This window comes from Equus asinus, chromosome 24 (assembly GCF_041296235.1).
Source record: "Equus asinus isolate D_3611 breed Donkey chromosome 24, EquAss-T2T_v2, whole genome shotgun sequence".
NCBI classification, from domain to species: Eukaryota; Metazoa; Chordata; class Mammalia; order Perissodactyla; family Equidae; genus Equus; species Equus asinus.
In genome coordinates, this window is record NC_091813.1 from 3,029,251 (window position 1) to 3,056,992 (window position 27,742).

The 27,742-nt window shown below is 44.2% G+C and overlaps 1 long non-coding RNA gene across 2 annotated transcripts; it reads left to right on the forward strand.

Moving 5' to 3' along the window:
* The first annotated feature begins 323 nt into the window (after positions 1-323).
* On the forward strand, positions 324-19,292 carry LOC139041813 (uncharacterized). Of its 2 annotated transcripts, none has more exons than XR_011497782.1 (4): positions 324-657; positions 9,222-9,412; positions 17,160-17,239; positions 19,032-19,292. It is a non-coding gene; the product is annotated as an uncharacterized lncRNA (long non-coding RNA). The 2 variants fall into 2 exon arrangements; XR_011497781.1 differs by lacking the exon at positions 324-657 and adding an exon at positions 8,921-9,055.
* The last annotated feature ends 8,450 nt before the right edge of the window (positions 19,293-27,742 follow it).

Here is a 27,742-nt window from a genome sequence, read left to right on the forward strand (position 1 = left end):
AGGGGATGGAGGAAAGGTGGCTTTGAAAATGCAAGTTCCACCTACCCGGGTCCCAGTATTTCCATTTTAGCCACTGAGATTTTATCAGCCAGGGAGATTTTGCTGGGTTTCAAGCTGCCTCAGGAGCCCTCAGGAGCCGGCCTCAGGCGCCATTAATTAAACCCGCTTTAGCCCGGCAGCATGGCTGCAGGGTCAGAGTGTGGAGGACGCCGGGAGGAAGGGGAGGGTCATGAAGGAGGAAGGGGAGGGCCGTGAAGGAGCGCAGAGCGTGGTGGGCGTGGGGAGGGGCGTGGGGAGGGGCGGGGGAGGGGCGTGAGGGGAGGGGCTTGAAGGAGCGCAGAGCGTGATGTGATATGCGTGGCGACTGGCATGATGGAGGAAACGGTGGATACACCGGTGCTTTCCTAAGCGCTATAAGCAGCAGTGACTGTGACTCCTTTCAGCCCTCAGGCCATGGAGCATCCGGTCTGCTGCTGCAATTTGCGCTTGCCCTGAATCTTTGGGGTGGGGCTTTCAGCCTGGGTGAGGCGTGAAGGGGGCGTTCCTGACGCCACAGGCGTCCAAGTCTTATGGCAGGCACCACTGTCACGCTCAGACTTCTCAGGCTTCGTCTCAGGTTCGCCTGCTGTCTCTATGGGGCGGCTGTGGACTCTTCAGGTGGGTCGGACTCACTTTGGGGGGGTCAGAGCTGGGGTGGGGTGAGCACAGCTCAGCAGGCAGGGGATGAGGGGCAGGGTGGGGGATGGGGTAGAGGGTTCTGTGGCCATTTGGGGTCTCCTGGAGTGACCATATACAATTGAGAGGCTTCTGTTACCTGTTATCAGATGCATAGGACTAAACTAAATGATAACAGATGCTTGGAGGTCCCAGAGAAAATTGACAATGGAAGCCTCACTGTAGGTGGGGCAGGCTAGGGCCATCCTTCTGTATAAAAGTATCAGGGAACGTTGGGTTGTGTTTCTGGACCATCTGTCCTTCTACCTTGTAGTGAACACAGGGAATGTGTACAGATAAGAGACAGAGGCTGCACCTGCCGATCCGTGTTCTCTAAATCTGTTCCATTCTGCAGAATGGTCAGCATGGCTTCATTCAACTAACATACTTCTTACTTATGTGTATTGAGTGTTTGATGCAAAAGAAGTGCTTTGCAAATTAGCTCATTGGATCCGTCAACATTTGTAAGAGGTTGTTAAACCATTTCACAAAGGAGAAAGGTAAGGTTCCTATAGGGGAAATGTTTACACATAATCACAGTTATATGTCACAGGCAATTGATATTGCCTGCTATGTGATGAGTCTGTGATTCACTTTAAATTGGTGAGGAGAATCTAGTTATGTGTTCTTAAGTTGACAACCAATAAACTGTAGTAAACGCGCCAGTCTGTAAATGAGATTTACCATATTTTGGGGAAATGTCCAGTTTATTTCACATTGCACATCATGTGATATTCCTTTATAATGAAGCTAGTATGTATTAAGGCTGTGTACAGACTGTATATACGTTTGCGGTTATGCAAGAATAACACATGCCAGATCAGCACAGGGAAGCATTTGGCTAGAACCCCAAAGGACTTGAGCTTTCTATACCTACAGCCTCATTTCCCCAACTCTATCATGTCAACTTTCTGCCCCTGGACTCTGATAGAGATGTCCCTGTCTGAACCAGAATGTCCACAATGTTTTAGGAATCAGCGACCTTCATGGATATGGTTCTGGGTTTCACCCAGGAAGAATAGGCCTTGGTGGGCGCATCCTGGCAAAAGCTACACAGAGATGTGATGCTGGAGAACATCATTCGTCTTCTCTCTGTTGTTGAGTCTGTCAATAAGGATTTATTTACTCAAGTATCCAGAGAAGTTTCCACATATCATGCTCCCCTCAGCTCTCATTTTTATTCTTTCATAACACAACTACGAGTGGGTAATTCTGTTTATTGATTTAATGACATGTAGTTTGCCCCTTCACTAGAATATAGTCTTCTTGACCACAATTTTATGTCTTTGTTGCTGCTCTATTGCCAGCACCCAGAACAGTGCTGAAAACTCAATGGGGTTTTTTTTAATAACTAAAAAATAAGATTAAACAATTCCTAAGTAATTTTTCTGTTCTAAGCAGTAAGCCCAAAGTTTGAGGCCACAGTAGAGAAAAACACCAGGCAACATAAATTTAGGTTATTCTGGATTAACTAGAAACATTTAATTCCTCGTTTGTTGAAAACACTGGGAATCTTTACTCTGTGAGCTTGCTCGTGCACATCCACGAGTTCCTCAATGCTTTTGGCTTGGTGTCACGGTGTTCCTCCTGCTCTGCTCAAGGACTTCCAAGGTTTTCTTCAATGCTCACTTAGTTGTTCATGCGATCCTGTCCTTGACTTGAGGAATATGTATGGTTCTTAAAACACAGTTCAAAATTCCAGTGGCTTTTTCCCATGAACAGGGTGGCAGCTCTGCAAATAAGACACAATTTCCCATTGGAGCAAGGAGAGGAGTTGTGGAGGGAAGAAAGGGGATTCCCACAAGGCCTGAGGCTGGCTAAGCTCTAGGCATGTGTGTTCACTATGAGGAGAAGCCTAGTCAGTGAGGGATCAGGACCTTGGTAATGCCGACTACAGATTTCCTTAAGTCCATGGTCTTTTCAGGAAAGTATGGGAATCCAGTGGGGGAAAAATCCTCAATGTTGTCAATATTCCTAGCATTTATCAATGTCTTTTATTCATAGTTTATGTCCTCATTGGATTGAAAGTTTCATATTGTGAACTTTGCCCTCATCCCTTCCCCTTGATGATTTCTTCTCTCATAACCTTACCAAAATCTGTCTTAGTTTTCTCTTCAATCTTGAAAACATTTTGTAATTGACAGTGCCCTAAAACATGTTTCTAGACATTAGTGCATTGCTCCATTTCACATTCTTGCCCTGTGTAAGGGTCAATATTTGCCTTGCATGCCGTACAACACTTTGGTTCCCTAATGCCTCTTGAGAAATTTATTTTTTAATTGACTTTAGGCAGGAGAAGTAACCTTTAAAACCAAGAAATGGTACCTATACCAAATATCTGCAGGAAGGAGCCATCTAAGTGCACAGTGATGGTAAGTTTCTTGGGTTGAACCCTGGTCCCCTACATTAGAGGCCTGGGAATTGGATGATTACTAGTAAAGCACAATAACGGGACTATAATTTGAGATGGGAGTAAGTGCCATCCCAGCGGAAAGTTTTGCATAATTTTAATTTAGGAAGGATATTGACCTGAGCTCAGAGCTATAACCTGAGTTCTTATAAAAGGACAATTGTATAAACATGGCTCAAATATCTAGTCTATGAAACACAATGAAGTTACAAAATTAACCAACTGTACAGTTGAGGTGTTATAAAGAAGAAATCTCTGGGCTGGTCCAGTGGCACAACAGTTAAGTTCACACGTTCCACTTCAGTGGCCCAGGCTTCACGAGTTTGGATCCCCAGTGCAGACATGGGACCACTTGGCAGGCCATTCTATGGCAGACGTCCCACATACAAAATAGAGGAAGATGGACACAGATATTAGCTCAAGGCCAGTCTTCCTTAGCAAAAAGAGGATTGGCAGCAGATGTTAGCTCAGGGCTAATCTTCCTTAAAAAAAAAAAAAAAGAAGAAGAAATCTCAATGCATGCAAGAGAGTAACACACCGTGCATATGTAACTTACATGAGGAAGGTTTTTAACCAGGAACTATGACTGACTGATTAGCCTAGAATTCATACATAGAGAAAAGAACAAATGAACGTCTGTGGGCAGTCTTTTAAGTGCCTCTTAGCTCCTCCAATAAGCAGAAATCTCACATTGGGGAAGAACCCATTGAACAGAACTAGTGTGAGATGTTTTCACTCACAGGTTCACAGTGACTTAACATATGTGAAGTCACGTGGGCCCAGGAGGCCCACCTCTGTAAGCTGTTGGACCAACTGAGGCAGCAAAGCCATGAGGAAGCACTGAAGTTTCACCTGGAAAATACCCAAGATATTCTCCAGAACATGAAATACTGGTAGGCAGGCCAGATTCAAAAAGACAGAAGGGGATGGCCTGAAATCCATAATTAAGATCAGATGAAGCCTGCTTAGGAGCCCAGGGGTGTGCCCAGGAAGTTCAAGATGAAAATCTTGCCTCTAACTTTGGAGAATGTTGTGGACTTTGCTGCTCTGTTCTCAGCCAACTCAGAAGGTTCCAGGGAGGATTTTGATCAGAATAGCTTATGGAGGGAGGTTTCAAGGTCATGTAATTTAAACAAGTGCAGTCAAAGAGATGGCTGTAAGTGAGGAAAGCAGGGCTCCTGGAGTGGTGAGAGTCACTAGGACAGATGGGAGAGATGGGGGGCTGGGGAGGGTGTGGGTGCACCAATGATGCACTCCTCGGGTCCCCAAGATGCCAGATGTCTGGGAAGCAGCTGCCACCATGGCCTTTACCACTGCAGCCACCGCCAGTGCCGTTTCCCCAACCACCAAGAACACCACCACAGTAGGCTGGACAGGGAAGTAAGAAGTAGGTTCCAAATTCACCACTGTGGTCTCAAATCTGGACCTGGGAATGTTGTGATTGGGTCTGATAGGAGTCGTTGGGCAAGAGGAATTACCCTGAGGCAGGGGCATGAAGATCCCTGAACTCCTCTCCAAGTGTCATTTGTTGTATTTGAATCTGTTGAGCTGAGGTGGATTCCTGCCCCAGAGGTGACCAGAGTCAGCCCAATCCACATGCCACACCACAGGGGGCGCCAACCGACCCAATGCATTCCAGGAGGCTGTGGGACACCACCCCCGCTGCTGGTGCCCTTGCACTGGCTGCTGCCACGTTCATCATCCTCCCTCGGGAGCCCGGCCTGGGCTGGGGGGGGGCCCAAATGTGGAAGGGCTGAGACACAGTTTGGGCACACTAGCTTCCTGGAAGCCTCCTGCTCCAACCAGGCTGATGACAACTGCCAGGGTACTTTCAGGTCTCAGGGCCCTTTTCCCCATGCTAGACCCCAGACAGAGACTCATCCCAGGAAGCTGGAATGGCTGGCCTCCTTCAGACAAAGCAGGCTCCTCCAGAGGATACACCTCTCCCTGTGCCCTGCCACAGTGCACCCAGAGAGATGGCCAGGGCAAGGCCTGTCTTGGACCTTAGTCATGGATTTCTCTCAAGAGTAGAGCTCTGGGCAGCAGGAGGGCATGGCTTTAGTGACTCCAGAGTGAAGGGAGGTGCCTGCCCCTGGAAGGGCAGGCCTGCCAATTTCCCCACTATTTCCGCAGGGGGCGTGGCATGCCTAATGTGGCCAAACTCCTTTGGCTAGCATTCCTGAGCCCTGTTGACTTGTCAAACATTTACTGCTCCCTGTGTTGAAAAGCTCCTTCCTGATGGGAGGCCTTGTTCTGTCAAACAATAAAGGAGGCACCGGATGACCAGCATGCAGGAGGGATAGCCTTGCCCTGCCCCCTGGCTCCTGATGGGCAAAGAGGGGCAGAAAGCTATTTTCAAAGGATGGGAGTGGGACCTGAGCAGAAGGGGAGACGGGGATGTGAGACACAGTTGTAGAAGTTGGGAATCCCAGTTCACCAGCAGCTGCACCCGGCCACCACCAGTGGGCTCCCCCACACTTTCAGTGCCACAAGGACCTGTCCCTCAGCAAGCCCAAGGGCCTTTCTGAGGCCAGTCACCTTTGCTGTGCATGCGTAGATAGAAAGAAGGGTTTTCCCTCCATGGAGTGGGGCTTCCAGAGTGCTAACAGTCAATAAGACCCATGGGATTTGTCAGTCAGTTGGGGAGGGGCGGGTGCACCCACCATCCTCTCTTCATTTCCCTGAGATCCTAGATCTGGTGAGAGTCACTTGAGATTTCCATGAAATTAGTGGAGTTCTCACTGTGTTGTAGGCGATCTTGTTGAGGTAATGGCTGGCCTCTGTGATATCAGGTCTCGGTGAGGTCAGAGGGGGGTCTCTATAATGTCACTAGAGGTCTCTTGGAGGTCATGGGAGTTCTTTGTGTGTTCAGGGAGTTCTCTGTGAAATCAGGAGACCTCAGTTTGAGGGAAGAGGGGTTCACTATGAGGTCAGTGGAGGTCTCTGGGTGGTCAGACAAGTCTCTGTGTGGGCATGGGATGTCTCTGTGTGGTCAAGGGGAGTGTCTAAAGTGTCAGGGGATGTCTCTGTTAGGTCAGCTGAGATCTCTGTCTGTCAGTGAGGACAGAAGGGGCCTCTATGACGTCAGAGGTGGTCTCTGTGAGGTCACGGTGTTACCAAAATCAAAGTGGTTTGAATGCTTGCGAGTTAAGTTGGCATGAGCACACTAAAGCTATTTGGGAACATAAACCTTCCCTCATTTGTTTGTCTTCCACCCCTTGACTATTGGGGACCACTGAGAACGCTGTGTAGTAGCTTCCCTCACTTCATCTGTAGTAAGTTCACAGAAGGTGTCAGTTCACACGAGGGCAGTGTGGAAATTAATGGTAACTAGAGAATCTCTCCTGATGGAGTGGCCATTTTTGCAGCTGCAGCTGCCACGTTATGTCCTTTGAAGGGCTTTACCATGGATCCCAGCTACTTTCTTGGAGACCTGTACCACTTCTAACAGTTTAAGCATCTCTGGCCCATGTTTAACGTCCATGATTCACTCTGGAGACCTCTGTGGCTGGAGGTCACTTCTGGGCAAGCATGGCTTAAAGACCCATTGGAATCAAGGAGAAGGGCAGCAGAGTTTAAGATATGACAGGATATTAAAGAAATATGAAGGGAATCTGGCATCATATCTTGATAATGAAGTATTCTATTTCGGGATAGCCAGAGGCCTCATCAGTCACTGGTAGACTAGAGAATTGATGTAGGAGTCCAAACCCTCATAGGTAGGTCCATAGCCAATTTTTTTGCTTTCTTGAATAACAAGCAGATGACAGCTACTGCTCTGAAGCTTGGGGGCTAAACTTTAACCAGTGTGTCCATCTTGCCCCATTCAAAAGCGTCCGTTTATGATCGCGAGTTTATCAGAGAGGCTGATAGCCATGCATCCAATGTAAAGAATCCAAAGAAGAAAGAACAGAGCCATTCCTTTAGACACATCGTATTCCTTCCTGGTCAAGAAGCTGAACATACTTAACTCACGTCTGACTCTATCCTCCTGGGGATAGAATCACACCCCGCAGGATTACCCTTCTCCCCGCCCCCATTTTCCATGCCAATTGCAAGTTCGGGTCGTGACCTGTGCTCCTGACAAAGTGGCCGCGAGACCGCAGGTTCCCACCACCCCCTCCTTGGGTTTGAGGGCTCTGATAGAGCGGCTCACACAACTCGGGAGAACCTCTCCCTTCTGAACAGCCACAGGGAAGAGGGGCATAGAGCAAAACATGTGTGGCAGGGAGGAGGAGCTCCCGGGGCCTCTCTGGGTGTGCCACTCTCCCCGAACCTCCACGTGTTCGCCAACGCAGCAGCTGTCTGAGCACCGTTCTTTCGCAGTCTGACGGAGACTCCATCGCCTGGGCATAGTCGATTGCGGTCATTGGCCGTTGGCTACTCAGCGCAACCTTCAACCCCTCTTGCCCCCCCCCCCGTCCCCAGGGGTGGGGACGGGGACGGGGACGGGGACGGGCCTGAAACTTCCAAGGCAAGAATCGAATCACACAGTTGGTTTCCCTGGCACCCAGCCCCCACGCTTAGGGCTTCTCCAACACTCACCTCGTTAACACCAGTTCAGGTGGCGTTGAAAGGGGCTTGTTAGGCATAACACCAGACAAACCACTTCGCCTTTCTGGCTCTGGACTCGTTTCAGGAACTGAGCCCTAAAGTAATTCTCCTAACCAAAGATGCGCCATGTGGCTCTCGTATGGGCAATCCCAGGACTTTTAGGCGCTCACTGCCAGAAACCAAGGGAAGACATTTACTGTTATAGCCCCAGGAGCGCACAGCATTGAGAGCACTAAGGTCTCGAGCAAAGCTAGATTCCCCTGTTCTGAAAACTTCCTGATTCCGGGAAAGCTTCCTCTTTCTGGCTTCTGGCTTCAAGGGGCATATGTTTCACCCGGGGCCAGCCACCTACCTGCTTCCGTTTTACCTTTCCTGGCGTGGCACCGGCTGCTCACTCCACCTGTCCTTGGGCCCATAGTTCCGAGTTAGCCCTGCTTGAATCATGTAGGGGAATCTCTCGCTTCTCAGGGGCTGCTGTATCCTGCAAGAGGGCCATCAGCTCACCTCCCCCACTTTTTGGTGCTTGGAGCTTGGTTTTCTCCTGTTCCCAGCCTGTGGAGGCCCCTAACTCACAGAGCTCGTCCCTCCCTAGAAGGGGGTGGGGAACGGGGCATTCTGGTACACACAGTGAGGAATCCTTCAGCAGTTTGGACCCTGTTTCACAGGTCCAGGGCTCCAGAAATCTTCTGGTCTCTCCCTTTCCTGAGACCTCCTTCAGTTCACACTTTCCTTCAGAAAGCTTTCCCTTGTGGGCATTCCACACCAAGAACACGGCTCCACTAGGGAGCAAAGATTCAGCCTGCTCTCCTCCTTCCTGCCGAGGTCACCGGGCCCTCCCGGAGCCAACAGGGGGAGGGGGCTGTCCTTCAGCCCCATCACGTCTCATCTGTGGTCAAGGGAAACTGCCACGGCTCGGTCTTCTTCGATCCCTTCCCTCCCTGGTGACGGTTCGGACAATCCTGCCACCAACGCCCTTCCTCTTGGCAGTCCGCACACCGATTAGCCCCCGACATTGCGGGTGGCCTCCTGGCCCCTCGGTGGGGGCTGGGGTTACTCACCCATGGCATATGTCCCCTCTCCCTCAGGTTACCTTGAGGAGACTGGCGGGCCACAGCGAGCAAGGCGGCCTGCCTTTTCATCTTCTTGTCTTCCTTTGCATCCTCAGCTTCAAGCCGGTTATGGAGCACCCTCCGTGCAGCCACTCGTAGCTGTGCAGGACTGGTAGCAGGATGGATAGCCAACTTTTGGAGTTTCCCACGGGTGTCTGGAGCACTTCTGAGATCTGAAATACGGATTCGGGATCACTGTACTGCCCCGGGCCTCCAGGTCCCAGTTTGTGTATCACCTGAGGCAGTCCTGCGGCCTCTGGAACAAAATGTGTGTGTGTGTGGCGGGGAGGGGGGGCGGGGAGGGGCGGTGTGGCTTTCCCCAGGGCCCCATTGGACCTGTCTGAATTTAGGCCATTTAATGGGTGGCCGGCTTACTCTTTTCATGGCTTTCAGAAGCAGACCCCGAAAATATCCTCCCTTTCCTCCATCCCCAGGATCATTGGGATTCCACCCTGCCTCGCTCTCTGGCACAGCCTGTCCACCATGCCTGTGGATGTCCGATCCTGGGTCATCTGCCTTACCCGCTTGTTCCCTGGCTTTGAATGGAACGGACGACTTTGCCTCAGGCATGCTAACCTTCTCCTCCAGAAGCCCACAATTCGTATGGGGCAAGAATTCATATGGAGTGAGTATAATAATATTGCTAATAAAGTTATTTTTATTATTAATAGCTAACAATTATATAGTGCTTCCTATATTCCAGGCAATCTTCTAAGTGCACTCTAAATATTAACTCTTTGAATCCTTGCAAATCCCCCATGAGGTAGGTATTATTTCTTTCAAATGAGGAAACTGAGGCACCAGAGAGAGGCTAAAACCAATATGTAACTGATAAATGAATTCATCGATAAGGCTGAGTAAAATGCAGGCTCTCTGTCTTCGGAGTCTTGGCTCTTGATACTCTATACCTGTGCTCCTGCAAGTCCTATGAAACTCAGAAGCTTGTACGATGGTGGTGAGGCACAGAGGCTTTAAGCAAACTGCTGAGTTCCACAGCTGACTCCACCCTTGGCTTGGTACTGAAAACAGTCCTGGATTTGAGAAGCTCAGTATCTACTGCCCTCTCCTCTAGGACCCAGTAGAGGTGGGGGATACAGATGCAAATATGGGGAGGCTTTTAAGTTCTAGGGGCAGGTTGTATCCAAAGAAGCTCAGGGCCTGCAGGTAACTTCTCCTCTCCAGTTTAGCACCTCCCCTACCCCTTCAGCCCCCGTCCATGCAGAAAGGCAGCATGAGCCTGGAATCACACAGGCCTTGATGGAAATCCTGGCTCTGAAATGCACTGGCTTTGGGTAACAACTTAGGCTTCATGATCAAGAAGGTAAAATCAGAGGAAGATGGTGCTGTTGAATGAGCATCCCAGCAGCTGAGTTAAACGGTAACCAAAATGACTGCCTGACTCAGGGACATAAGGCTTTAATGCACACACACTTCACATGTCCCAGGCACAGGCTAGACATTCTACACGGCTCATCCCTTTTCATACTCCCAATAGCCCCAGGAGTTGTGTTGTTCTATACCCACGTCACAGGTGAATAAACTGAGGTTCAGAGACCTTAAGTAAGTTGTCCCAAAAGTTGGGCTGCTTTGAATCCTTGTTACCATTACGGGCTTAATTGTATCCTCCCAAAATTTATATGTTGAAGCCCTAACACTTAGCACCTCGGAAGGTGATTGTATTTGGAGACAAGGACTTTAATGTGGTGATTAAGTTACATGAGGCCATTAAGGTGGAGCCCTAATCCTGTCTGACTGGGGTTCTTGTAAGAGGAGGAAATTTGGAATCACAGGGAGACATCAGGAATGCGCTCACACAGAGGGAAGAACATGTTAGCACAGTGAGAAAGTGGCCATCCACAGGTCCCCTACTACCAGCACATAATCAGGAAGGGCAAAGAGGTTTTCTGGTGCCATTTTGTCCAGAGGCTTTATCTCATATTTGGTAACTCCTAGCAGCTCTGAAAAATAAATGTTATGAATGTGGAAATATCAATGGATCTGGGAATTTGTTGTTGCATTATTGTCATTTCTTGGAGGATCAGAAGATGTCATAAGCATAAGCCTGTCTCTCCTAAGAAGGCCTGGAAAGAAATTACAGAAAGTGTAGAAGGCAGGAGCTACTTCTACTATAGCTCATTTCCAGATTCGGGCTAATATCAGATCTTCATTGGATTATTAATGTTTCTTGAGAGTGTTGCTTCATCAAATTTCTCTTCCCTGCCTGGGCCTTCAGCAGCTGATACGGTCATCAGCTGTCTAGCTTGTGGCCCTGCATATCTATGCCTTACCTATTCATATGTCCAAAGTGACATGAAGCTCAGGAGGCCGTATTTTCTGATTTATGGTATGATTTTTGGAAAAGTTTTATGAGGTATAAACAAAGCAAACTAGTTAAAAATCTAACACTCATTTTTATTTGAAGAGAATAAAATCATATGCCATTAGAACTCCTCTGGAAAACCCAGGGCATATATCTCACAACTTGCTTGACTTTTTTTTTTTAAAGATTTTATTTTTTCCTTGTCTCCCCAAAGCCCCCCGGTACATATTCTTAGTTGTGGGTCCTTCCAGTTGTGGCATGTGGGATGCCGCCTCAATGTGGCTGGATGAGCGGCGCCATGTCCACGTCCAGGATCCAAACTGATGAACCACTGGGCCACTTGCAGCGGAGCATGCTAACTTAACCACTCAGCCACGGGGCTGGCCCCCTTGCTTGACTTTTGATAGGCAAGAAGGAGATAGAAATTCTTACCAGTGGCTATCTGGTTGCTAGAAACAGAAACTTCCTTTTGTTAACATAAGCAAAACAAATATCTTTAAAGGCTATGGAATGACATATAAAATTGAGGGAAAATAGAACTTCAGGAAGCACCAGAACCAAAGAATAATGAGAGATACAGAGACGGAGACAGAGAGTGGGGGGGAAGGGAAGAAGGGAGGGAAGGATGGGTGGAGAAAGTGATAGAGTTAATTAAACAAGGTGGCCACAGCATAGGCTAAGGGAGGGGATGGGAGATTGACAGTAGTCCGTGATCCCAGAGAAGAATGTATTTATATACAAATGGAGGAAGGATACTGGACAAGCAAGTATAAGTGATTTTCACTAACAAAGCATTCCTAAAGTACTCATAAGCATTACATGACTCCCTGATTGTCTCATGCACAAGTATTGCTCAGTGAAATTCCTGCTTGGGGACTTCACCAAATGTCATCTATTTACACTCAACACCCATTTCCATCCCCTTGTACATTCTTTCTTGTGTTTCAGTACTTCCCATATTTGAGAGGGCTAAAAAGAACGTTTCCAAAACTCCCTTGATGCCACGGTTCTAGAATTGATTTAAGTTCCATCAATGTAATGCAGTTGCATGAGATTTGAAAGGCAGAAGGGGTAGTGAAGGGCAGCAGGGACATTTCGTGTATTTATTTTCCTGCATTAGTAGCAACTCCAGGCCCTGGCAGGCATCAGTTTTTCCCGTGGCCAAAAGGCACTTTGCACTGCCTACTCACCAACCTCATGGTCAGGGGCATGGAGACATCAGCCAGAATTTCCTGCAGTTCCCCCAACCCTGGTCTACATCTGCTGAGGCCTGACCCTGAGCCTGAGTCTAGCAGCAGACACCAAACTCCATTCTACTAGCCCTTGAAATAATTCTGTGGACGTCTAATTTCCTATAGTAAAGCCCTTTCTAGTGGAGATACTTAAAGTAGTTTCTGTTTCCTGCATTCACCCTGAATGATACAAGTATCAAAAAGCTCCTTCAGTATCAATTTAATTTCCAGCTTTATTGCACATTCTTTCAGTGCAATGATATGGTTCACCCATCTTATGGCTCCTTTCCTTGCACAGATGACAGAGTTTTCTTGAGTAATTGAGCAGAGCTTCCTCTGACTTGCCTACAGGTGAGTTCAGTTATTTTGTTCCTTGAGACCACTCCCATTTCCCAGAACTATTGTGGACTATGCTGCTTAGCTTCAGTGGTTTCCTTGTTGTGTTTCATCTCATTACTCCCAGAAATGTACACTAGGAGTGATGATTGCCTTGATGGCTGTTCTTTTAGGCAAGTTGGATCATAAAAGGCATACTTCTCCAAATATTATTATATCATGAAGCATTCTCTGGTGATAGCCCTTTGATAGGTACACTTATAGAAGAAGTTAGAGTTGGTATTATGCATTAGAATTTCAGTCACATAGTCCCTTGGATCTAGGAATCCCAAAGCTAGGGACTTATGTTACTGATATCTCACAAAAAATCCTCTCAGATTTACATATAAGTTTAGTGCAGGAATTGTTTTTGGTAAGTGTTTTTTAAAACGAAAACAGCAAAACGATCCTTCAGGGACCATTTAATTGAATTACAGTATATTCAATTGATAAAAGTATTCAGCTGTAAAATAACATGGTTGGCCCAATACAGGAAGATTTCCAAGATGTAATATTGAGTGAAATGGTAAGGATGAATTGCGCAAAATATTTAGCATTTAGCAAGTTTTAAGTATGACAGGTGAGAAAATATGCATTGGTGTCAACTACACATGAACTGTTCACTAATTCCCCTTGGGATCAAAATACAAGGTTCTGAGAGTTTAGAGTGGCGGGGTGGTATATCATTTTGTGTTTCAGTGGAGAAAGAGAAACATTGCCAGGTATTTCAAACAGAGGGAATTTACAACAGGGGATTGTTGGTTGGCTTTGCCAGGATTGGACGACTGAGAATGAGGGTATTCATTTCCTAAGGCTGCTGTAGCAAATTACCACAAACTTGGAGACTTAAAATAATAAGCATGAATGAAAAAAGAGAATGAAATATACAAAAAGAAGTGTATATGAGACATATAGGAAATGCTGACAATACCCAGTACACATGTAATCAACGTTTCAGAAGGACAGGAGGAAGAGAATGGAGCTAAAGCAATATCTGAAACAATTATGGCTGAGAAATTTCCAAAAGTCATAGAAGACTTCAAGCCACAGATCCAAGAAATGCTATGAATTCTCATGAAGACAAATACAAAACATTTAGATCCCACCAAACATGGTATGGTCTAAGGTCTAAAGGGGTATTTCACAATAAGGAAGTGTGGGCCCAACTTTGCATCTCTTCATTGTGGGGCCTGTGAGTGAGGGAGAGGAAGAAGCAGCAATCATGGAGCAGGGCTATAGCGTGGCTGCTGATGGGGGATAATTAGGAGGGAATGAAGGTAGCCTCAGAGGCTCATTGATCCCCTCAAACATTGCTTGAAGACCTGTAACTCAAGATTTGGCAGAAAAATGGCTAAGAGTTTGCCTTCCCTTTTATCAAGGAAAAAAATACCTATAGTAAGTCTTACTTACAACTACTTATACAAAGGGACAGAAAACCCAACTCAGTGGGTATAGACAATGAAGATATTTTGTTTTATGTAAGTGCAAAGTCTGGCAGCAGCAAGCCTTACAGGTGTGGGTTTATCTAACCATTCAGGTGTCAAAATCAAGGATCTGCTTTCATTCTGGCTCTCTGTTCTGCTTTACTTGGTGTTGGCATAATCTCTAGGCTCTAGGTGGTAGTCCTCCAACTTCTCCAGGTGGGCACTCCTCTGCAATAGCAAAATAGCCATGGCAGCTATGTCATCATATCTGTACAGCTCCCTCTTTTGGTAGGTCCTTCTAGGAAGGAGAGAACCTTACTAGCTAAGAAATTATAGCAGATGTCTCCTCTCACCTCTGAGGCTCCGATTGAGTCTTATGCCCATCTTTGAACCAAGATCGTGATTGAGATACCACGTTAGTCTTCAACTAAGCAGAGACCAGGTTTAGAGTTGGAATTGGGGGTTAATACTACCAAACCACAGCACTGGCATGGGGGGAAGAGTGGTCTCCACAAAGAAAAATATAGTTTCTAACAGTAGAAGTGGGTAATCACCAGAGGAGGAACAAATGCTGGAAGCCAAAACAAACAAACAAACAAAAAATCAACTCAAATCACATGGCATGACACTTGACCCACTTCTCTTCCCTTTCCCTCCTGGGTTAGCTCGGCTCTCTTCTCAGCTGTTGCTTGAATGCACCAAACACCCCGCCCTTGAGGCCTTTGCTCTCCCCAGAGCTTTATCCTGGTATGCTCTTTCCTCAGACATTTGCTTGGCTTTCTCCCTTGTTTTTCTATTCACGGCTCTATTTAAATGTCGCCTCAGAGAGGCCTCTGGTGAATTCCCTATCAAAAATAGCAACTGCATTTCTATCTACCCCCATAATTGGCTTTGGTTGTGTTTATAGCATTTATCACTATTTGACATTATTTTATGTCTCTCTTTGCCCTCACCACTGGAACACACTCTCCCTGAGAATATTCCCTCGTGCTCATTGTTGTATCATGGTGCCTAAAACAGTGCCCAGCATGTAGTAAGCATTAAACAAATGTTTGTTGAATGAATGAATGAGTTAGAATCCAAGACCTAACCCCACTTCTGTAATCTTAAGCAGGGAACTGAAGCCTTTACTGCCTCTGTTACCTTATCTGTCAAATGGAGATGCTTTCTACCACAGAGCATTATTCTTCAAGTAAGAAAATGTGTGGGAAATCTCTGGCATGTACAGATCTTTGATATATATTATTCTCACACACACACACACACATATATATATATTCTCACAAAGCTTCATTCAGTGGACCCAATGAGGCCAGAATCCTTTATTTAAATCAGTTGTTATCGACCCTGGTGTCACTTTAGGATTACCGAGGGAATTCTTCACAAGTGCTGAGCTTGGTTCTCACCCTGAGTCTCTTATTTAATTGGCCTGGTGTGATGCCCAATCATTGGCAATTTTTAAAGCTCCCCAGCGGGGTCTAATATGCAGCCAGTGCTCAAGACCACTAGTTTCTAGTCATTGGTGGGCTGATGGCAGGGCTGGATGTGTAACCATCAGACTCATGGAAGCATTGTAAAACCTGGCCCTTCCAACACCTGGAAATCTCTAGAAGCCAGCTTGGCTTATTTTCTCCAGTACAAACCTTCAACTGGCAGACTACACAGATGATCCTTCCCACTGTGTTAGAAAGAAAAAACACCAGCTCTGCCTCAGATTTCTCAAATGATTTTTACATGTGCAAACCATGACCCGTTTCCACGCTTGTAGATGTTAGGGGGGAGAAAGAGAAGCTTAAAGGAGACCAGGGAGACTAGTGTGTATTTTCTCCTAAAGAAACTTTTAAAAGTGCAGAGGAACTGGCCTGGGACAGGGTCTAGGATCTAGATCTTATACTAACAGGGATGATGCATGTGAACAGTGCCCAGGACAATTCCTGGCCCATCGTAATTAGTGTTCAATTAAGCAAACTAGACTTGCCTAAGGTGTTATGATAATAACGACACAAGGACAAACAATGAATCCTTTTTCTAAGCATCTTCCCTGTGTTAAGTATTTTAGGTAGGTAATTTTTTATCTCTACAACATTACGGTAAATCACTGGTTTTCTCTCCTTTCACAACTGGCAAAATTAGGATCTGAAAGCTTGCAGCTGGGAGAGGGAAGACTCAAGATTAGCATTCAGGGCTGACACCAAAGTTCATCTTCCTGCCTGTATACTCTATACTGTTTCTAGAATCCCCTTAACTCTCAAACTCTATGACTCGGAGCAAGTTGGACCTTTTTCACCTGCAGTAAACAGAAGGCTTTTCCTTCACTTAAAATAATGTAAGTAGTGATAAATGCTAGGAATACAACCGAAGCCAATTGTGGGGGTACTGGGTTAGAGATGCTGTTCAAACCTCATCCCATTCAGACCCTCTGACTATTGATAGGAGAGGGAAAGTGGAAGAGAGAGGTTTTGCCTGATCTTTGAGGCATACACCTGTGTGGAGAGAGGGGGCAGAAATGCCTGGTTTTCTGTTAAGAGGTAGGGCCATGGGAGGAAGCTGCTGCCCACTCCTCAAACTGTGCAAGTCCTCCTGATTCAGGGCAGTTCTACAGGCTCTTGTCTCTGCTTATCTGGAACTCTCTGCTCCTTGTGAACACCCACCATCACCTTTGCCTGGAAATTCCTATTCACCCTTTGGATCCACAGTTTAAGCGTCACTTCCTCCAAGAAGCCTCCTCTGGTTCTCCACCACTCCCACCCCTACAGTAAAACAAAATATTTTCACATCTTCTTTTGTTGTGTTTATGGTAGTTTGTAATTACATAATAATTTTGAGTAATTGTTTAGCGCCTACCTCCCCTTTGTCAGCTCCATCAGGGCAGGAACCAGATCTTTCTGATCTACCTCCATATCCCCATCGCCTAACACAGTGCCAAACACATAGAAGGGCCTCAACATTTTATTTGCCTGGCTGTAAGTGTTACAATGAAGAGACCAAATTTAACCCTTCCATTTTTTCTTTCTTTCTCAGGAAACAGAGGAAAGGGAACCTCTGCCACTCCACTTCAGCCTGACACTCCTGAGATGCCTCAAGGCACAACTAAACAAATGGTATGCACCTGGGTATGTGGAGCTTGAGGAAGAGCTTCACTTATCTTTCACCTTCTATTCTCTGATGCTGGGTAGGGTCCTCCTTTCTGGTTTTTTTTTTTTTCTGGTGTTGTTCATTTATTTTTTTAATGATTGGCCCTGAGCTAATATCTGTTGACAATTTTTTGTTCTTCTTCTCCCAAAATTCCCCTAGCACATGGTTTTATATTCTAGTTGTAGGTCCTTCTGCTTCTGCTATGTGGATGCTGCTTCAGCATGGCTTGATGACATCCATTCCCAGGATCTGAACTGGTGAAGCCCTGGGCTGCTGAAGCAGAGCATGTGAACTTAACAATTCGGCCACGGGGCTAACCCCCCCTTCTTGGTTTTTGGTTTCCACCCACCGCCGTGATGTCAGACTCTCTTTGACTTTGAGAGTCTCCTCTGGCAGAGAAGGGAGGTAGAAACCTCTTCAAGTGTGGGGTGGTTCCTGCCTTAGCTGATATCGCTGCAGAAACCTCTCTCCACAACCTGGTCATGGGCTTGGCACCTGCCGCAAGAAATTGGACCTGTAGCATGTGCAACGTTTCTGAAGCCTGTGACCAATCCTCCCACTGCCATCAAAATAAAGGGTGGTTCTGAGACCTATTTCAACATTTTTTTTTAAAGATTTTATTTTTTTCCTTTTTCTCCCCAAAGCCCCCCGGTACATAGTTGTATATTTTACTCGTGAGTCCTTCTAGATGTGGCATGTGGGATGCTGCCTCAGCAAGGTTTGTTGAGCAGTGCCATGTCTGCACCCAGGATTCAAACCAACGAAACACTGGGCCACCTGCAGCGGAGCGCACGAACTTAACCACTTGGCCACAGGGCCAGCCCCCTATTTCAACATCTTAAATTCAGCTTCCAGAGACTGAGGGCGACCTTTTCCCCAGACACCACATTTTAAAATGTAGTGGGCTCTTTGATTTTGCAAACAAAATCTGGTAAGCAGTTAAATTACATTTTAATATTCCCAGCACTTAGCCAGGAAAAGATGCACACAGAATTGAAAAGCATCCTGAGTTTTTCTGTCATTTTTATTTAAATGCCCAGATTAGACCATAATTCATCTCAAAATGGCAGGAGGCCTCTTCATGCACTTCACACTTCAAAATGTCTTAGAAAATCATGTCAATTTTGGCAAGCCTCTTGCCATGCCAGAAACAACAGCAAATGCTTTTCTCCTTGAGTACCATCTATTGTGAATCAGATTATAAAAAAAATACACCTTGCTCTTTTATTTTGACTCTGTTTTGAGGATTTTATGGCATCTCTGCAGTAATTGATTTGTGTCACATTCCTGCATAAGTAGCATTCATTGTCCCACTTTTTAGAAGGGGGAATTGAAGCAGAGGTGTGGTAAAGCAACTTTCTTATGATCCTGGAGAAACTCACTCATTCATTCACTTGTTCTTTCAGTAACCATGTCTTGAGAACCAGCTATGCCCTGGTCACTAACCAGACCTTGAGGATACATAAGTGACTATCTCACAGGCCAGTCTCCAGATCTCTGGTAGAAGAGAGAGTCATTCTAATAAATGATTACAACATTCCACAATAAGTGCTGAGGTGGATAAAGGGGCCACAAAGAATCGCCCCTCAGCCAGCTTGTCTGTAAGAGAAGGCTTCCCACAAGAAGTGAAATATGAGTCAAATCTTGAAGGATGAGTAGGACCCCAACCATCCAAGGCCTGAGTGGCAAGAAGCGCTTTTACAGCAGAGGGAGCAGCATGCACAAGGCACAAAACAGCTTCGTGTTTTCTGGTTTTAGGTGGTTGGAGAAAAAGATGTATATGTGGGATTGAAAGAAGATAGACAAGAACGAGAACGAGAACAGTCTTACATGCCAATCACGGGACGTGGACTTCCTCCTGACACAGTGGGACGAAAACAGTATAGAGTGTGTTAGTTAGTACTCACTCACTTACTTAGTTCAGCCTAATTCAGGTTCATACAAATTCCCCCTTTCCCTGTCTTTAGTGGTCAAAGAGAGTGTTGATCTATCTGAAGAAATATAAAATTATTAAAATCACTTTTTCAGATCCAAGGACCTCTTTGAACTGTCTAAAGTCATCCTGCATGCAAATGTGCATTTGCCTGGGTAGATTATCTAAAGCCTTCGTTGGATTTCTCAAGTGATCTAAAGCTCTAAAAAGTATAAGAATCACTACTCTGTTTATTTTATGAAAACTTTCAGCCCTTCCCAAAGTTGATTTTATCCAAGTAGAATTCTTTTATATTAATCTCTTAAAATTTACTGGTTGCTTGTTATCCATGTGGGTACCATATCATGTACCATTCTATTATTTCAAACAAAACAATTCTTCACATTTCCCAGCAGTAGGTTAATCCATGTTTGTTAACCAACTAAAACTGGACTTCTAATCTCAATTACTATTCTTTAGACCTATGGGATTTTCATACTTTCTATGTGAGAAGTTTGAGACAGAGGTACTATATTGGAGAAATACAGGTATTTGAATGTTGGGGGAAGCACAGATGATTTTCAAAAGTTAGAGTCATAATTCTATGGTGAGTTAGTTAAGATTATTTGGATTGAAATTAAGAGAAGAAACTCTACTAAATTTATTGGAAGGAGCGAGAAGCGTATTATGCTACCTAAGGTTAGAAAGGTAACAAGTAACAGTGAAGTAAAATCCGGGAACTTGAGCTTCATCATGACTTCCTGTATCTTTTCCCTTCTCTCTGCTGTTAGCTTCATACTCTCTCTCTCTGTCCGTCTCTATCTTTCTGGACAGATCAGCCTTTTCTCATTTCCAGTACACAGTGTGTAAAACCTGTGAGAGTTCCCACCTCTCACACAGAATGATCTCTGTTTGTATATCCCTCTGTCTTCATCTCTCACAAATCGTTCCAAAATCACTGAACAATGAGTGCATTGGTCCCTTTGCATTAGATACCCAGTCCTGCACTGTACACTTAGATATGGCTGTTCTCTCCCTAACCATATGGCTCGGCAGGAGGGAAAATTCCTGGAAAAGTGAAGTTGTGAAGATCAAACAATGGATGCCACTCTGTACATGGTAGGTGACAGAATGCCTGTCATGGCTGCCGGGACTAGGTTGTCCATTATTCTAAAAACATCTCTATTTTGCAGTAGACATGAGATTAGGATACCAAACTGAGCTAGACATAACCTCTACATCTCCTTATAGTTCTGTGTCTACCATTCACTGCCTGATCTCAGTAAGTCACTTCCACTCTCTGGGCCTCGTCTCCCTTAGTTAAATCAACAGGACAGACAGAACTAGAAGTTCTTTATGGTCCATTACAAGGAGCCCATGAGCCTAAGACAATGTCACTATTCTTCCAGTCATTCTTTGTGAAGAACCTCAGGCTCATTGTCCAGAGGTTTTTCCGTGGAGAAGTTATAAGCAATTCCTGAAGACCCTCCTCCATGAATCCCACTAGTATAGAACATCAAGAAAAGTCTCAACCAGTTAAAAAAAAACCTTTTCTTTGTGCAAATCAGAAATGCAAACTGATTAAAGTCATGATTTCACCCTTCTCTTAAAAAAATAGAAAGCGTTCAACACAGTAATTTACATCCTGGAAGGCTTCACAGATGTAGTCCTATAGCACTCAGGACTTGAAACCCATCCTCCAAGCTTTACAAAGCCAGACATTACAGTAAATCTCGCTAGCTGTATGGCCTCATCTTTGGCCAAGAGACTGGAGAAGATCTAGGTGGTGAATGTGTTGCCAGTGAGATAGTTGTGTTGTTTTGGTAGAAAACTCTAGAAGAGGATCTGCAGCCAGAAAACCCTACTGCTGAGACTTCAGCCCCCAAAGATCCCCCAAGCTCTTTGAAAATCAGGCCAGTCTCACAGCCTTTCCTGAACCCAGTGATGAAGAACGAGTCTGAAGAATCGGAGACATGGATCAAAAGGTTCAGGAAGCTAGAAGATGCCCTATACTTCTGTGATCTGAATAATGCAGGTGAAGTGCGAAGCTTAAAGCTAATATACTTCTGTTTGTGTTTTAGTCTGAAAGTGGAGATCTCATTTTCTTTCACTTGTTAACAAATACAATTTGTATATAACCCACGTGCCTGGCACTGTGCTGGGCGCAGTCAGGGAATACAAAGATGGATCAGATGTGTAACCTCCACCAGGTTGCTTAAAGTTTCTCTGTGTCTCTGGAGGAATCTACTTCCCCACCCGGGTCTAACCCACAGTCCAATCTTGCAATTCCCTTGATTGACATTTTCAGCATGCTTGCTAACAGACTGAACTCCAAACTTCTTAGCAAAGCAAAACCTGATCCTTGTCTACCTGACCAGTGTCTTCTCCTTCAGTTGCTATTCTCTCAGCATACCCTATCCTGTCAGAGTCAGCAACGTGCCTTCCTCAAATGTGATTTCTCCTGTGGCCATGCCCTCCATCTGAGCTGTCTGCCTCTCCTTTACCTACCTCACCCCCTCCCAACTCCCCGTCTTGTCCAACTGGCTAATTAATACCTAAACATATTTTACGTTGGAACTCCACTCCACTCCTCTGAGACTCCACAGACAGATCTAGGCCAACCTTTATCTGACCACTTAGAGTTCATTAACATCCAGTATCATATTTAATATATTGTATTTTGTCAATCGAGGGCTTGTTACTATCTCACCAGTAGACTATATTCCCTTTTTATCCCCAGCATCTTGTGCAATTCTGTTCAACACTTTTTTTGAGGCAATAAGTAAATAAATAAATGTACATAAATAACTAAATCCAAGATGGGAGGTGATAAATGCCATTAGGGTGTGCTACGTGGGCATTCAGAGAAAGGAGGATCCTTCCCATAAGGTGATCAGGAAGTCTCTGGTAATATGGGACTGATCATTAGAGATCAAGCGCAGTTTGTATACAAAGGGATGAAATAGAGCGCCCTCTCTGGCAAAGGTGCAGGTTAGCCAAGCAAAGTGTTATGTATGAAGCTCAAGGCAAGGAGTTTGCTTTGTATAAAATGTAAGGACTATTAAGAAGAATATCAAACGATAGAAGATGGGACCAGATCCAGGAGGATCTTAGATGCCAGACCTGGAGATGAAGATTTCATTCAAAGATAGTGAGTAGTAGTGAGGGTTTCTAAGCAGGGGAGCGGTATGATCAAGTTGTACTCCAGAAAGTTGGTGTTTCTGTGCAGAATGAAGGAGAAATTGAAAGCAGGAAAAGGAGGAAGGAGGCTATCGGAGTGTCCAACTGAGAGAGAATGTAATCCAGAACCAGGTCAGAGGCCTGCAGAAGGGAGGAGCACATACAAAAGCACATGGGCTGAAATTGTTGTACTTAATCACACGCTGTGTTTTGTGAAGACTTAGTGTCCCCTATGTGGCTCTGGAAACACGAAACTTGTAGAAACAGAGATAAGAGTGGTGGTTTTCAGGGGACTGGGAGAGATGTTTAAAGGGTACAAACTTTCAGTTTTCAGATGAATAAGTTCTGAGGATCTAGTGTACAGCATGGTGAGGCTAGTTAATGTAGGGGAGGAAGACACTTCCTCTTCCCAAATGTGGGTTCGTCTGGCCGGAGAACGAATTAAGTTCACCTGAGACAGAATAGCAAGAGAAAATTAAACAAAGATTTATGAGGAGCCATGGCCCGGGGCCTGTCTTCCCGAAGGAAGAAAGGGCACCGAAGAAGTGGGGTGCACAGAGTGGTTATATATCCCCAAACAGGGTGTTTCACGTATGATTGAAATGTCCCTTTTACAACAGTCACGAGCCTGCTCTGTCAGCACAGCGCTTGATGGAGGCAGATATTTCTGCTGTCTCAGTGAATGCCGTGGGGTGGCAGGTGTGTTGTCTCGGGCTGGGGGATCACAGATGAGCGCAGCAATCAGTTCCTTGCCTACAGAGAGGGAGGCACCTTTACAGATAGAGATTTACCTTACAGATGTAAATGTGTCCTAACAAAGGGCAAGTTCCACTCCTCAGAGCCTCCTTCCCTGTCCCACTTTATCAAAAGCAATCAGCCTCAAATAATCCTGATGCCAAAGAGACATATCTGGGGGTGGCCAATTTCAGGTCCCTACAGTCTCGCCTTTGAAACTAAAAGTTTCACAATCCAGAAGCTGAGTGGTAGATTGTTTCATCTCACTGAACACATTTCTTAGTCCTGGTAATAGATCAGTCCAGTTAAATTCATTTTAGAAGGTGGCGACGCAGGTGGGCTCCCAAAGTTAGGCCTTTATTTTGGAAGCAAGCAATCAGGTGTTTAAGAAGTATTTCTATGGAAATAAAAAGAAAAACAAGGTTAATGGTTGGAGCAAATTATAAACTAGTTCCTGAGTCCAGGAGGCAGCCAGTCAAGAAGACTTCTGGATGTCAGAGTGAAGCATCTTTAGCAGCTTGAAATGTCTCTGATGATGTCGTCAGGCATTCAGATATCTTTCTGAGTGGCTTACAGCTTACACAGCAGCAGACAGGAATCTCTCAAGTTTTTATCAAGTCGTTCAGCTTTAGTTTGCAAGGCTTCAGGAAAAAGAGCAGGTTCAAATCTCAATGATTCCAAATGAAAATGAGGAAAAGATTGAAAACATTAGTTTGGAGATTTGTAAGCAGATATTTCAGCAGAAGAATTCAGGATCCAGTCCAGTTCACAGGTGGAAAAAAACCCTCAAAGACAGTTAACAAAACTAGGATCTAACATCCACAAATGTGTCTTATAGCTTTTCACTGAAACATAGTTCTTCTCTCTAAAATCACCCTCATTTTTACCAAAGATAGCCAAATTAAGACTAATTCGTTTGCAAAATAAGTTTAGTTTCAAGAAACTTGGCCCAATTATTTACATAAGTGCAGCACGAATAGCAGTTGATCACATAGGCTCTTAAATCTGCTTTGCTGAAGTTTTTTCTGAGGAATCTCAGATTGAACTTCAAAGACCTCTCGAGGCCAGGAAAGCCACGCCAAGGACTTGCTGTCAGATTTTGCCTGCAGTACCTACAGATTTGGGTGGACTCCTCTCTTCTTGAGGTCCCCCAAAATATTCCAAGTTTCCTTACATCTGCCAGATAAGCAAGCTTCCTTACTTACCGGGTAAGAGTGCCAGAATCTCTGTAAACAAGATACCAGGCCCATATTTCCAAGTGGCTTTATTTCCAGAAAGTCAACCCTCTTCCTCAAAGGCAGTATTGTCATATCCGAGTCTGTATGTTTCTCTCAAATATGACATTCCAGTCAAAGCCTTGGTAATACAACCAATGTCCTGTTATAAGGAGAACAGATTCTTATTGAACTTATGCAAATACCTGTATTGCCATGAAATAACCATACTCACAAAGGGTTTCCCAATTCTGGAGGGATCAGGTAGGGAGAAAAAGATAAATGTTTCAGTTTTGCTCACAAAGGTATAATTTCACCAAATTGGTAAGTCATAGTTAGCATAAGAGAAAAAGAGAGAAAGATCTCCTTGAATCTGAGAAAACAAAGCAACACATCAAAAGCAATATTCCAAACAAAAGTCGTAAAAAAATTATAATCATCTTCAGTTCATTCAGTCCTATACATCATTTCTTGATCTTAATCTTCTGTTAGCAGTTTTATGGGGTCTTCAGTTTCTCCACTAGATTTCTGTACTTTCTTACCCAGTTCAGTTCTATGATCTGAAAGTTTGTCAGAAACCTGTATTCCAGAGTATGTGTCAGAGTCCTTTTTATGAATCCCTCTGAAGATGAGACATATTTGTAAAAGCAAAAGGCATCAGAGTAAAACAACTGACTGTAAATAACAAAAGACTTAAAAATGACAATTGACAGAGAAACTTGGTTATTTCTGTGATATACACCTTAAAATAATATTTAGAATTATGGCTGATAGCCAGGACAGATCAGAATTTAGGAATGTTATGTAATTTTCAAAACACTTATGTCAATAACATTTACCCACATAATACTAGCTAAGAAAGATTGTCATCACTTATATGACAATGCTTCCAATGTAATTTAACAGACCAATAAGCCTAATTAGTTTAGAATCTTCCACCTTACAGGAAGAGAGAGCAAATTTCTCTGTGAAGTCCCCGTAGCCCTCTGAAAATCCCCAGAGAAATCCTCTTCCTTCATCCAGGTCAAAAGAAAGCCTTTATTCAGGACTTGAATATTTTTGAGGAAGAAGCTTGTCAAACATATCCAAGGTTTTAAAACATTTGTGAAACAATGCTCAGGTATCAACAGCAAAAAAAAATAAATAAATAAATAAACCTTAATAGAGAGACCTCTGTCTTTTTGCATAGGAGATTATCTTAACCAAACATAGATCTTCTTCTGGAAACTTACTCAGAAGGAAAAACCTTTTATAATTCCTTTATCAAGAGCAGACTAAGAGTTTAAGAAAATTATCCTTTTTAGAGAGAAAGTCAAATTCTAATTCTTGTACAAGTTTACTTTTTCATATTAAAACCCATTTACCTAATTAGATTCATTTCAATCTTAACCAACTTGACCAGGTACAAAACCCTTTTCAGAATTTCTATAACTTTGTTTTATATTCAGAATTTGTCCCATGCTTGCTTTCTTACTTTCTAGTACTTTAGGACAAATTTATCTTTCTTAATCCAACAAAATATTTCCATTCTTTATACCGTCTTTACTAAAAACACACATTTTACTTTCCTTGAATACAGAGCATTTTCCTTATTAATTTCCAGTAGCTTTAATTACATGTGTTAATTAGACTTTTAACCCTTACAGACCATAGTAAAAAGCTAAAAACTAAGCAATTAAGAATTGTCTTTTATACCAGCATTCTAAACACTTCATAATTTCTAGAAACATGCCACTTCACAATAAAACACAAGGCATACTTTCTAATAGACCCAAATGTTTTTAGCCTCTTTGCAATAAGAAGCCAAAAGTAGATAAACTTACATTTAATAATTAATGTCTAATATCTTATTTGGAAATGATCTAGTTACTCAACGAATTTTATCATTTAAATTAACCTAGCAAAACGTCAAAATTTCGTTACCAAAGATTTTGGAAGTTATTTTAAATACACATACCATAAACTACAATTATTGCTAAAAAAAAGTTATCTATAAACTCTTATTTCATTTATATCTAAACCATTTGTTCCCAACAATTATGTTTAGATTACCCACAAAAACTTTGAGACATTAGACAAACGGCTATCATTTAAAGTTATTATGCTGACAAATTTCTAACAGAAAACATGAATTTTTTGACTAGTGAACCCAGGCTGCATGTTTGCATCACATCCAAATACTGACAGCTCTTTAGGACACGCCTTTTCAATCAAACCAACAAACTTAAACTTTCATTAACCAAAGATTAATCCATATCATCTTAATTTAAAAGACATTGGGTTAATTTCCATTGTATTTAGAATTTATGTAAGCGCTGACTTTAATCCAATTAAACAGAGCTCTTAGTTTAGGCCATATCACCCGGGGTAAAAATATCACACACACATAGACACACACAGACACAGTGCTTCCACAGCCATTGTTTTAAAAATCACTCCATGAATCTGGTACAATACAAAACTCCCTAGTTATGAATCCGAATTTTGTTCTGAGCCTTTTTACTAATATTTCTGGAGAAGACACTCAAGACGCTAGATTGTTTTCCTCAGCAAGGGCACACTTATGACCTTTCCCCTCTTTTTATTTTTTCCTTCATTCTTAGGATTAGTGATGGTCTAGATAGTAGTTCCTGGAGAGGGGAGATGATAATCCTTTTGAGATAAAGGAACTGGGTGGAATCTGAACTGCCTCTAGAGCTGTATGTCCAGTCTTGCAAGGATTTTCCAAGGACAGTTGGAAGTTACTGGGCTTAACTTAATGACATTCTAGATTGACCTGCCTGTCCAACTACAGGCAGTCACAAAGGGACAGAGAAACTCCTCAAGTTTTCTCCAAGCTGGAGTTTCTGGGGCATAAGCCATCCAACTGAAAGCGTTTCCAACTTTAAAATGCACCCAGGGGGTAAGTCTCTTAGGATGTTTGAGGCATTCCTCATGGTGGTAAAGCTGGTGTCCAATTGACAAGGCCAGAGAAAGGGTGCAAAGGCGCCTGACTGCAGGCATCAACATAGTTATAAGATCTAGTCAAATCCCACTTAGCCCAGGGCACTTAGTCCCTGAGCCAGCACAGGTGAGCCAGGCAGGGAAGCAGGAGGCAAAGGCCTGGAGAACAATGGAAAAGAGATCAGGCCTCACCCTCATGGCCTCTTCCCCAAGGGTTATCGAGATAGAGGTCACACAGCAGTTCCCATGCTGGGGCACACAGCACCATCAGGACAGTTGACAGAATAAACCACAGGTCTCCTATTGTCATAACCAATTCAGTAGGCACCTAAAATGCTTAACAAGTCAATCGCCAAGAGAGGGCACCCCACGTGGTTGCCGGGGTGATCAGGCCCAGAAACCAGAGTGGGGGCTCCCAGAGGTGGAGCCTTTCACACTTTAAAGATTTCTTTGTTTCTCAATTGCAAAGCTCAAAAGGAGCCCAA